At 40.3% G+C, this 11,610-nt stretch overlaps 1 pseudogene; it reads left to right on the top strand.

Annotated features, from left to right (window-relative positions):
• Positions 1–2,318: 2,318 nt before the first annotated feature.
• Positions 2,319–2,438, top strand: LOC116072261 (annotated as a pseudogene).
• The last annotated feature ends 9,172 nt before the right edge of the window (positions 2,439–11,610 follow it).

Raw genomic sequence — 11,610 nt, 5'->3', positions numbered from 1 at the left:
AGAAGAAGAAGAAGAAGAAGAAGAAGAAGAAGAAGAAGAAGAAGAAAAGCATCCTTGCTTTTCTGAGATAATCTTAACATGCAACTTAACCTGTCTTCCAATTTCCCATGTTCTTGCTTCAGCCTTCTATGTGTTGGAATGGCATGTACATGCCAAACTGCAGGCATGTGAATTCCAATGCTGTTCAACCACTTTATTGAAAGAGTATAAGCCAAGTCTACTTTTCGCCACTCATTTTTCATTTTACATTGATAACCATGTTGCACTCCATCACACTTTTTATTACTAATTTGTCATATTATTAAAGATTTGTGATTTGTTATTTTATTCAATGGCTTACAATTAATCTTACTATCTACACTGATGTTCAAATATTCCAAATTTATTCCCAGTGATTCCCTTTAAGTTATCTTTGGTTTAGTTTTGACAGGTCTTCATTACCCAAATCAGAAGAAAAAAAATCAAAATGGAACATTACCAGTTTGAGTGGCCACTTTCAAAACTAACTTCAAAAAAAATGATGTAAAGAAATTGGAATCCTTGTACATCGTTAATAGAAATGGAAAGTAGTGAAGCCATTTTGAAAAACAGTAAGACATTTCATCAAAAGAGTTTTAAAATGTCCACTAGTCCTAGAGAGATCAGCGAGGACTGGAGTAAAACAGTGGCTCCTGAGCATGACAGGACCACTGCATTCATAACCTCACAGCAACTGTGCTGCCTACATAGGTCCTGCACAAGACCAATCCCATCAACATTTTATCATGCAGTTGGAAGGGGTTCATAAGTCCCCACTTCTAATTGAAGAGATGGAGACAGTTTAGGATTTCTAGTGGAGGGAGAATCAATTTTCTTTGACAGTGTGGCTGCTGGAATGTAGACCATACTCTACTGGAGAGCCCAGACCTGGAAGTGTATGAACGTTACAAATTGGAGCTGATAGCATACTAAACAAAACAAAACAAAGCAAAACAAAACAAAAGGAGAGGATACAAAGTTGGGGGTTAAAGTGATGGAAAAGATCTAGGAGGAGTTAAGTGAGTGTATTTGGGGTAGATATACCCTACATGAGAAGTATATGCACAGCACAAATTGGATCCAAAGGGCTAAGTTTTTAAGAATTTTTTTCAATGTAAAATGTAATTTCCATGTGAACCAGGAATTCAACGTGTGGGTCTACCAGAAGGATCTTGGAAAGACAGTAGTACCACATACATGTTCACAGCAATATTATTCACAATAGCCAAGATGTGAAAATATTCTAAATGTTTCTAAAAGGGTGAATAAATAAAGAAAATGTTATATGTATGTGCAAAAGAACAGATGGGGAAGAGTGGGAAATAACTGACATTCCACAGGCACATAGTCCTGATTATACATGATGAATATATTCTAAACACCTGCCAACAGAATTCTGCCTTTGTAAACACTGCTCTATTGGGTACTTAAAAGTGTGTCAAGTATACAAACTATAGTAAAGAATGAATAATCCTTAATCTGAGAGAATGAACATACCAACCTGATTGACTACAAGTGAATAGTTGGCTGTCTACTTACATTTCAACTCTCTCCCTCTTTCCCTCTCTCTCTCCCTCCTTGCCTATGTATTTGAAAACAAATGTTAATATGGCTTTCTATTACTTAATTCTCCAAAAGATTTATTAATCCCCTAGTATTTATGGAGCAAATTGATAGGCAGTAGATGAGATAAAGAAAAGAAAATACTTTAAGACTCTTTTACTTGGAAAGGTATTTAGTTGATATTATTTGATATACATAAATAAAGAGGATATCTTATCCTTCCATTATAAGACCAAATAATGTGATTACTACAAAATGATATAATGTTAATAGTGACTTTAAGCACTTGCTGTTTGCAAAACACTCAGCTAAAAATATTTAGCATGCAGTTAGTATTCACTACAATCCTGTTTCACATGAGCATGGCACCAATGATTAGATAGAAGAGAACAGAAAGAGAAGCATATAAAACAAGTGTGGTCAAATTGCAACATTCACGTAAAATCATATAATGCACAGAGACAAATATGTAGAGTGAAAGGAAAGAATAAAAAACATGAATGGCTCATTGATTTTTCAACCAGCATTCTGCCTGCCACATGATGCTCTCTCCATGCCCCGGCTCCCAGAGGCCAACTCTGTGCTCTTGAGCTTCTTGCCTTCAGAACTAGGAGTTAAATAAACTTCTATTCTTACATGTATTATCTGTCCTGTGAGGGGGGAATTGAGAGGAGTGCAATGATTTGGATGAAAATTAATTAGTTAATTAATTAATTAAAATAATAATCACCCAAGCCCCTGCCCCTTAGAGGCATTGCTGCTGTGTCACAGATGTGTCAGTAGGTAGCAGAGAGGAGAGATTCTATGTCTACATTCACTATTCTGACCTATGAACATATGAATGATTAGTGAGCCTGGGCCAATCACTGATCTGGTGCTACATAGGTCAAGAAAGACTCTCAGACCCCAGGCAAGAGTGAGGCAGAGACAGAACCGCCCCCCCCCATGGGGCCATTTGTCGAGGAGCAAGCCTGAGACTACCACCAGACCGATGTCATGGAATCCAGACAGGAACCTAGCCTAAGATGATCACCATAGCACTGAGCAAGCCTGAGATGGAGGGGTGTGGGCAAACCATGCCCAGTGCCTTAATGCATGAGCTGAACATAACACTCCTGAGACCACTCTTGAGATGACCCCCAAGATCATTGAGGCCCTGGATGCCACTAAGAAGAGCAAGTAGAGAAATGGAAGAGAAAGAGAAAGAGAAGGATGGGGACACAATGAAGAGAGGCAGAACTGGAGACTTGAGCATAGTGAGGAATGCCTGATGTGAGTAGCCAGTGATGCCACCTAAAACCACATCTAGGTTCACGGCCCTGCAGTAACAGGGGTCAGTTACCTCCAAAGGCCAGTCTAATGTTCCTGGTCTGGGCCGCCATTTAGGGGACATGCTGATGTCTAACGGCTATGTAAGCTGGCTCTGAGGACATGAAAGAATAACAGCTGACCCTGTCCCTAGCCAAATACAGTATTCAGGAGACTGGGCCTCACATATTGTAGGAGTTGTGGGTGAGCCAGCCATAAGGATATGAGTGTGAGAGAGCAGACCCTGCCACTCATCTCCCATGCAGTGGCACGGACAAGGGAGAGACATCCACCTCTCCCCTCACTTCTTGCTACCTGTAGCAGGTAGGAGACCCGGCCCTGGGGTCATGAGAATAGAAAAACTGGTCCTGCCCCTCACGCACTGCAGCACTTGGGAAAATGGGCCCTGTACCTCTGCACCTCATCTGGGCAGCATAGGACAGCTGAACCTGATGACAGGGGCACAACCAGCTGGTCACGCCATTTGTCTGCTGTGTGGTGACTTGGGCAGAGAGGAGATGCCCCCTGACCCTTGCCACCTATGGAGTTCCTGCCCCTCATCTACTTCAGCACTTGGGAGAGTGGGCCCTGCACACCATCTGGAAGGCAGAGTAGAGCTCTCCCTGGATGCAGGGATTGCAGGTAAGCTGGCCCCAAGGGTGTGAAAGTGGGAGAGCCAGTGGGCTCACCAGCTCAGATATCCTTCTCTGGCCCAGGTCCAGGACTGTGAATTGGCAAACCCAATCAATGAACTCTGGAGTATATGAAGGGGCCAGTCCCACAGATCCCAAACTACAGGATTTCCACGACACAACAATGTAATGGAAAGGAGTCCCAGTGAAGCTCCAATACTGATAGAGTAGCAAAAAACAGAAAGCCTCATACCAGACCAATGAGTCATTGCAATGAACATTTGCAAGCAAAGAAGTGTGGACAAAAAGGCACACTATCTACAACTTCCATAATGTGATTTTTTTTTCTGTCTGGGAGGAGGTTGCAATGGTGGAGGATGGGTAAGGCGAGGAGGGGAGATCAGTGAGGTTGGGGTACATGATGTGAAATTCACAAAGAACCAATAAAATGTTTAAGAAAAAAAAGAACCATTCAAAGTTTGAAGGTAGAGACCTGCCTAAAAACTATTTTAGTTATAAGAAAAGTGAGCCAAAGTCTTTAAAAAGAAAGCTGTTAGGTAGATAAGAGGATCCACAAGAAAGGAGAAAGACCAATAGATTGTGAGAAATAGCACAAGAGGGGAGAAATTAAATGGCTATAGATCTCGGTTTATTGAGTCTATATTGGACTTAAAGATCAAAGTATAATCTAAGCAGAACTTCAATTCTATATACACTTCCCTCAAACACACAGCCAAATGACATCAATTAGGGTCTGACCTGCTTTGGTGATTCAAATAAGAAATGGCAGTTACTAAATTTAGAAATAAATATCCATTCAAACAGGCTGAGAAGTGGAGTAAAGAATAGGGGTTGAAGTTCTGGCTACAAGGAAAAGGAAAGAAAGTTGGAATGATCATGAAAAGAGTAATTGTGTTGAAATGAAGAGCATTTTAAGAACATAAACTACTTGTAATGAATAGACAACTAACGGTAGTAAAGAAATACTTAACTGAACTTAAGAAATTTATTTTGAAAATCCAAGGGAAAGAGCAAGTGTAGAGTATTCTGTCACCATAGCCATTTCCTTACAAGGGAGATGCAAATCATTACACGGGACCTACCAAGTAGAAGAGTAAAACCTCAATGCTGCATGGTATGAAGTAGGCATTCAAAGAGTAATATTTAGTGAATGTGTGCATGATTGGATGTGGAAGCCGTATCATCATACAGTATAGATATTGGACTTTACTTAAATGGCTGGGGACATATGAGAGTAAAAGAACTTCTATCTAAGCTCATGAAGACTTTGATCATGGCTCAGAAGCTTCCGGCAGATCACAAGACCCTCAACTGGAGGGGTTTCTGTAAAATGGACTGAGGCCATCCTGACATAGCCAGCCCAACCCCTCATACTATTCATAAGCCCACAACTGCATAAGTGACACTCTTTCAGTAACAAAATCTGAATCACAGGGATTAGACCTCTGTCAGCCATTTCTGTCTAAGCAATAACTGTTGTTTATTTCCTAACCCAGGCCCTCATCATTTCTACAGTAACTCTGACTGCAAACATCAGGATGCAAGACCAGAAAACCACTCAATCACACAGCACTGGCACCTTCCGTTCCCCTTCTGCAACTGAAGATGCATGTAAAGCCTGAATTCCCTGTTGTTTAAGAATGTGAATCTCTATATAAGCAAGATAACATAATGTTATCCCTACGCAACACATACATATACATATATGCATATATGTATATGATATATACATACATATGTGTGTATACATATATATGTATGCATATATATATGTATATGGAATGTGTGTGTGTAGTTAGATCATGTCTACCCCCTACTAACTCTCTCCAGCTCCTCTAAGACTGCCCTCATCACATCCTCTCCCAACTTCCTACCTCCTTTTTAAATTTTTTAATAGTCTAACGAGTCCAAATAGTGCTAACCATATGCATAAAGATGTGTGGGCCATCCACTGAAACATGGGTAAAACCTACCAGAGACAATACTCATGCAAAACAACTGACTCTTCCCCCACTGCCCGAAGGCATAAAATGCCAATAGCTCCTCATCTAGGAGTGGGGCCTTGTGAACTCCTATGCTCACCAAATTGGAATTTTGACTGGTTTGATCCTGTATAGGTCCTGTGCAGGCAACCATAGATGCTGCTACTCTATGAGTAAATCAGTCCTATTGTGTCCAGAGGAGCAGTCCTCCCGATTCTGACTCTAACAACCCTTCTACTCCCTTTTTTATGGTTTTTCCCAAACCTTCAGAGGGGTGGGGTTGTGATATAGATGTTATACTTCACTCTTGGCACTCTGCTGTCACTTTTCCCCTGTACTTTGATCAGTTGTGAGTTTCTGTATTAACTGATAACATCATCTTTCTTGCTCACATTTTAAGTGAAGATGATGCACTTTATTTCGCTCACCTATATGAACAATGAGGTATGAATTTTTTCTCTTTAATCTTCCAAGGCCCACATGAGCTTGATCAAAAAGTTGAAGAAACCTTTTTCAGCACTTTACCATGTTCCTCCTGCTTGTACTACCTCTACTCAAAAGGGCTAGAGCATGTTCCTTAGACAGGTTTGGTAACAGCCAGTCCTTTATGGGAAATACTGAGCATTTATTTGTACATGTGGACTTTGTGCCTTTCCTACAGAAGATCATGTTTGTTTATCACGGTCTACCTTGAACCCAATAGCCTGAACTTGGTGTTTAACTAGAAGTAGCATGTCAGCATGACCCATAAGTGAGGCTGAAGTTATACTCCAGTAGGGAAGGAAAATCACTAATAAGAGATACTTACTTTGAACATAATGATACTTTGAGCCTGTAGATCTGGTCTGATGTTCAGTTTTAATTTCCCATTTATTGAACTACTGGACTTATACTAAAAATACAGTATCTCCTAGTGTTTGATCATTACTTTACATTGTCAAAAGCATCTCTTCAGCAATCCTATTTTTAAGATAGAGTACTAAGATTTAAATAAAAAGTTGAAGCCAAAGAAAGCACTGGTAAGAGTTATGAAGGGCACGGGCTTCAGTCACAAGATAATGCAGGAAAACTGGACATTCCAGAAAGGAAAGATTGAGTCTTTTGAGCCTCCAAAGATTTCCTAAACGTTGAAGAAGAAACGCAGTATGTGTTTCTTTCAGGTCCTATCAGCTTCAGGTGATAAGAGAATGGGAAAGTGAGTCAATAGTCAGGCCAGGTGCTTTGTGGAGAGAAAGTAGAGGATCAATGAGAGGTGTGTGTCCTCTCGCTTACCTACACCTACCTGAGAATTGTCTCATCAAAGTGAATGTGAACTTGATCTATATCAGGGACCTAAGAATTCAGTTGAACTGATGATTTGCTGCCAGGGACTTCTAAAGACCCTGAAAGAAGTTCACACAGCAGGCACGATGAAAGTCAATAAACCTGTTATGGGAGCAACTTGGTAGGGAGAATAGGAAGACATCAAGAGCAACAGATGACATTTTGTGTTAGTCACTTTTTGCAACTGTGACAAAACACCAAAAGCAGGAGTAGTGGTTGAATGTAAAATGAAATAAAAGGATTTATTTGACCAGTTTTAGGGATTTTAGTACATGGTTGGCTGGATCCTGTAGAGAGAATCTCTTATAAACATCACCTGTCAATAAAAAAGTCATTGGCCAATAAGCTGAGGCAGGAAATATGTATGAAGCAGGACATTGGCAGGAAGAGAGAGGATTGACAGAAACAGTAAGAGGTGAAAGACAGACTAGGGGAAAGCCGAGAGAGATGAGATGGGAGGCAGACTGAGAAGCAAGCAGATGGATGTAAAATGGGGGGGGGCGGGGAGACTCTAAGGAAGAAGTGGGCTGGGACTGAAGGGGAGGGAAATAATCACATGGTAGACATAGAATAGTTTAAATAGGTTAAATAAGTTATGAGCTAATCAAGGAATGAGCCAGAGCTTATGGCCTGAGCATTTAATAATAGCTAATTAGTCTCAGAGTCATTACTGATGAGAACTAAGGGGTCAGAAGGAAAAATTAGGTAGAAAAAGCATCATGATAGCAAGCACATACTGGTGCACCTAGGTTATTGCCTCAGATTGGCTGGAAGAGAGGGAGAGGGAGAGGAAGGAGAGGAAGGAGAGGGAGGAGAGGGAAAGGGAAAACTCTGGGAAGGAGTCGTCAGGTTATTGCCTCAGATTGGCTGGAAAGCAGAGCAAGACAGAAAAAAGATTTAAGATAAGGCATATCCTTCAAAGGAATGCTTTCAATGACTTACATCCTCCAAGTAGGCCTAATTCCCAAAAGGCCCATTAAGCTATGAACTCGTGAATGAAATAACCTACTAATGACTCCAGCACCTTCCTGATCCAGTCACTTCATAATAGTGCCATCAGCTAAAGATCAAGACTTTAACATGAGCCTTTACAGGACACTTCATATCCAAACCACACAATGCCCCACTCCTGGTCCCCAGAAGGTCATTTTTATATTATAATATAAAAATGTGTTTAGTCTTTTTTCTAAGGGCATTTCTCAAAAATCCAAACTCAAAGTGTCCTCTGAGACTCAAGGCAAACAATGTTGGTTGTGAGCTCCTATAAAATAAAGCAAATATAAACAGAAACAATTGCACACAAAAGTATTACCATTCTCAAAAGGAAAAGGAATGAGGGCAAGACTAAGGCATGACCTAAGTCCATGAAAGCAAACACTAAATCTCATCAGTGTATGTCTGGAGTCAAGAGGATTGGTAGTATAATATGAGCTCCTAAGACTTTGCTGCCTGCAAGCCACATGGTTCTTCTTTAGGCTGGCTCTTCTCACTGCCTAGGCTTTTTCCTTGTAGATGTTCCATGTTCTCAGTGATTTCTAGCTCCTGTGTCCATTGTGGCTTAAATTTTGCTCTCTGAACTTCACACCTCCCCTTCTCTAGAAACTATTCACAGAGGATCCAAACTGCTATGTATTGGCTGATTTTCAGGATTTCCTTTTAAATCCCCAAGAAAACCTCCATGACCTATGGCACTCTATGAACTATGGTACTCCATGAACTATGGTACTCTACATGCCTGCAGAATCAATCTTGCATAGACAATGGTAAGTTCTGCCTCCAGCTTGAATTTGGATCACAGTTGTGCTGACCTCCGTGTGTCTGAGTGCAATGAAATGAATTCTGATGAAACATCATTCCAGAAAGTCCCAAGAAACAGGATGTGCCAGCAGTGCTGTCTTCTAAAACAACATCATTCAAATAATTTTACACTTTGACACAGAAACCTGTGGTAGACAAGGTCTTGGCAAGACCTTTGATCCCTTCAAGACATCTCTTGTATTGTCCCAGTGCAAGGTACTATTTTCCTCATTTCTAAACCTTTTACCTGAAGGAATAAATACTCTTCTTTCAAATTCAACCTCTGTTGAATTACTTCCTCCAAGTAAGCTACACTTCCAACAAGTCTTTCAGCTACAAATTCAACAGCGGCTTAATCTGTTCATGAATACGAGAAACAGGAGACAATGACCAATTGATTTCAAAGATGATTTTCAGAAAGGACTATTTAAATAATCAGTTCAGCGTAGAGAAAAAAACACCTGGACAGTTTTACCAGTCGAGAGAATCAGCTTATGGAGACCAGAGCTCTGCTGTCAGTATAACACTAAGCCCCATCCCAGCTTTTAAGTATAGAAGTACACATTGGAAAGGATAACTTGAAAGCACTGTGGCTAACCAAGCAAAGAGCATACACAGGCTGGTCTGAGGCTCCAGAACATATGTAGCAGAGGGCTGCCTTGGCTGGTCTCAGTGGCAGAGGATGACCCTAAACCTGCAGAGACTTGATACCCTCTCATAGGTAAAGGGGAGGAGTGGATATGGGTAAAATTTCTACAATAGGGGACCAGTGGGCAGCATTTTGGGATGTAAACAAATAAAATAATTAATGAATAAAACAAAACATTAATGAATAAAACAAAAATCTATATGGACTTTTACAAAGCTATGTTCTATAAAGCAGAATTTCTTAGGACTGGGTCAAAAAACTTTGTTATTATATAGCCATCTTATATATTCACTTATCTAATCAATTTATTTCACATTGACTATTTACCAGGCTCCAAGCTAGTCACAAAAATCAGGATGCTGAGCAAAACAGATGAGTTCTGGTTAAAAGAGTTTTATCACTAAAAAAAATTTTTTGTTAGCAGTAATGAATATTGAAAGAATGGCTTGTGAATTATTAGTTCTCTTCAACTACTAGGTAAGCCTGTATTCTTCCTCCCAAGCTCACTTTCTAGAATAGATGTAAACTCTCTCTTTCAGAAGTGTTAACTGCCACTAGGATTATGTGTCAGTCAGTATCATACCAAGTTTTTCCTTAGAAAATCCATATTGTTAATTGAAATGGTGTGCTAGTAACCTTCTCAGGATATCTCTTATAATTGTCAGATGTATCCCATAGTGGTGTTAAAATAGGGAAAATTCTTAACTAGAGAACGTAATCATTTTGTTGAAAATTCATTAGCAAAAAAATAAAATGAAAGAATTTGACAACACGAGGTTCATAAACATGACTGAACAAAATTGAAGTTAGAGATCATGATAATTTCTGCATCGTCTGGTCATCCTTGATGTCTCTGAAGAACTGGAGGATAATAGACATAACCAAGGTCCTAGAGTAAATGCCCTGTGAGAAGAACAAGGGAAGTGCCTTCAGAGGGAAACTAAACGTGCTACTCTTGGGCCTTTCTTCAGTATTGCTAGTGATCATGACACAAAGTCACTCTTCTGGTGGTCTACCATACTCATAAAAGAACTGACATGGGGTGAATGAGGACAATTCCTTCTAGGCAACCTACTAAGAAAATTTTCATTACATCACAAGTAGTGATATTCTACCCTATACCGCCATGTCTCACAAGTTTGGAGAAATTCCACATAGACCCTTACGTCTAGAGTCTACATTGAGTTGGGAAGGAAATTGCTAACTTTGCAATCTGAGATTGACCTTTTTAGATTGTCCAAAGAGATGTCACAACACTGGACTATAAAGAGAAAACAAATCTGGATGACTTAATTCACTAATTTGATGGATCTCATCAGATTATAAATTAGCTTCTTTCCATTTCGAAGTGTTCTATTAACCTCCTAAGTTATAAAACTAGGGAGGACCACAAAAAGTTAATACTATTTCTATAGTCAAAATGTTCAAATACCAGCAATTCTATATAGTTCAATCAAGTAGGTATCCTGTGAAACAATCTCACAGTTGGAGTAGTACAATATATCTAGAAAAAAAATTACAGCTGTAGGCATCAGAGTACAGATAGTGTAGACAGATAATGGTGCAGATGGTATACCACAAGAGGAGATAAACTCTTCTAATGGAGACAGAATATGCTACACTGATGTCTTTCTCCAGTGTGGTCTGTTGGGTGTCAACCTCCATAGACAGATGGGGGGAGGACCAGATAGAGAAGAAAAGGAGAGGAGAAGCAATGACAAAGAAGTAGGAGAAGAGAGAAAAGGGGATAGAAAGAAGTAAAAAGGAAAGAAGAGACAGAAGAGGAAGGAAAGAGGAGGAAGAGAAGGGAAGGGAGGAAGGAAAGAGCAACTTATAATGTTGTCCACATTTTATGAGTGTACATTAGTTATGTGTGTGGACTTCATCATGATGCTTGCACACACATCATTCACATGACTCTTTCTTATTCCCCTGCCTCTTTTGAAGTGGCTCTCTTCCCAGCTAGTTCCTTTTCTTGCTGAATGACTTTTTCCCCATTTTTTTAATTGTATATTTTATTTATTTACATTTCAAATGATATCCCTTTTTCTGGTTTCCCCTCCAGAACCCTCATGTCCCATCCTCCCTCCACCTGCCTCTGTGAGGGTCTTCCCCCATTCACATACCCACTCCTGCCTCCCTGCCCTGGCATTCCCCTCAATTGGGGCATCAAGCCTTCACAGGACAAAGGGTCTCTCCTTCCATTGATGCCCGACAAGCACATCCTCTGCTTCATGTGCATCTGGGGCCATGGGTCCCTCCATGTGTACTCTTTGGTTGGTGGTTTAGTTCCTGGGAGATTTGGGGGTTCTGGTTG

The sequence above is a fragment of the Mastomys coucha genome, unplaced genomic scaffold (assembly GCF_008632895.1).
Source record: "Mastomys coucha isolate ucsf_1 unplaced genomic scaffold, UCSF_Mcou_1 pScaffold1, whole genome shotgun sequence".
Taxonomy (NCBI): domain Eukaryota; kingdom Metazoa; phylum Chordata; class Mammalia; order Rodentia; family Muridae; genus Mastomys; species Mastomys coucha.
The sequence above is the reverse complement of the archived record's forward strand: the minus strand, read 5'-3'. Positions and strand labels throughout refer to the sequence as shown.